Raw genomic sequence first — 1911 nt, forward strand, 5'->3', positions numbered from 1 at the left:
AGACCCCCCAGAGAGATCAAAAGGAAAAGCCAAGTAAAATTTTTAAAGACTTGGCTATTTAACAGTCTGCCTGACTGATCAGAGTCAAATATTTTATATCCTTTTCTTATCATCCCCTATTCTCCAACCTCTCCAAACTGCTAGGACTTGAGAACGAAGGATGTATTACCAACTTCTCTTGGGACAGATTTGTTTCCCACCCATCCTCCACTCTACCCCAAACAAGCCCACGGCCCTATGGCTACAGATCCACTTCAGCCCTGCTCCAAGAAGGCAGGGCGGCCTACGGCATCCAGCCGCTGGAGGGAAACCCACATGACAGCAGAGGCCAGAGGAACCTTGGTTAAAGAAGCTGGATGAAGGGCTCTCTGGCACAGCGAGAGCCTTCTGAGCATATTCTCCTATGTGAAGTGAACCTGCTCAAAACACAAGACCTTCCCTAGGTTGGCTTTTAAATGAGCTGTCCTATTCTCTAATGAGTCTGCCCAGCGTCAGACTGTCTGGGAAGAGGTGGAAGGGGAAAATGCACTTGGTTATCTGTATAATTTATCTACGTGGCACCAAATATCAACATGCTGGCTGTGCCTGTGTGCTCTATCTTTATCCAGGCAGCTGCCTCTCCACAGCCACATATGTATGGAGAGTGCCCACTGGGGAGAGAGTCATAATGGGCTGTGCTTCTGCAGCTCCCCAGGCCCTGGGCTCTCCCCCAGCACACTAGCCCACATGCCCCTCTCTCTGTGTTTTGGGGGAAGCATCCACACGTTCCCTTGGGGGAGAGAGCTCAAAAGAGTTTCCACTTTCTTTCAAATCCATCCAGGGTTAAGAAGCATGGAAATCTGTAACTAACAATATTACAAATTAAATTCCTTATATGCAAGGCATCCGCTAGAAAAGGGTGGCCCCACAGACAGCTGTGGATGTGGTTATTGCATCAGGGGGACACAGACAGACTATGAATGCCTTAGGACTCAATAATTACACATAGAGGCAAAACATTATGAATGATGGTGTGGGACCCCATTCACCCTTCCATTTAGGCAGGAGCCCAGAATCTGGGGTGGATGGTATTTCACTACAAGCGCACTTTACAATTATTTTCTTCTAGTCTACGCCTCATCCACCACACCTTAGCGGGATTCCAGTTTTCCTGAAGGATGTGCTTAATTTGTCCTTTAAAAATTAAACTCACAAAACACAATTTATTTATCTGTATTATACAAAAAAATTTTTTAATTAAAACAACAAATTCAGAAGCCTAGGCTGGCTCTAGCAGGTAATGGAAGGCCCCTGTATGGTGAGTTCTGGAACCATCATTGGGCAACTAGCCATTATGTTAAGAAATAAATTAAAGGGAGTTCTGGTGTTTTGTTAAGGTGATTTTACTTGTAGAAAGAGTCCATTTAGAGTGTCTTCCACCTCGGACACCCCACACGCATGCACCCAGTTAAGAGGTGGCCCCATATTCCATCTGTGTGCATTGAGGTGCTGACATTAGCAGAGAATAACAATATGACAGAACAACATCCTTTATAGCGATTTGCAGGTTGGTGACCTCTTAAGGTGCAACTTGGAAACCTGCCCTGGGCCTCCAAAGCACTGAGTGTCAGACTTGTCATTACCCTCTCATTAGGCAAATGGCTATAAACAAGTTAAGGGACCCCCTGCTGCTCAACATCCAATCCTTGGAATTGAGATACTGATGTCTGTCCTCCTTATCTCAAAGGGACATCAATGAGATCATGGATGTGGAGGATGAGCAAGACACCAGATACTAAAAACAGCCGGGAAAGGGTCTGTCTGACCCCAAGGTCAGGCGGGGTGTGTGAAACTCCTCCGGTGGGCTGTGGGGGCGCAGTGATGCACTTGATCACCCCCAGGCTTTGGGGATCTCGGGAGGGCTCAGCAAGA

This window comes from Rhinolophus hipposideros, assembly GCF_964194185.1.
Source record: "Rhinolophus hipposideros genome assembly, chromosome: 16".
In the NCBI taxonomy this organism is placed as follows: Eukaryota; Metazoa; Chordata; class Mammalia; order Chiroptera; family Rhinolophidae; genus Rhinolophus; species Rhinolophus hipposideros.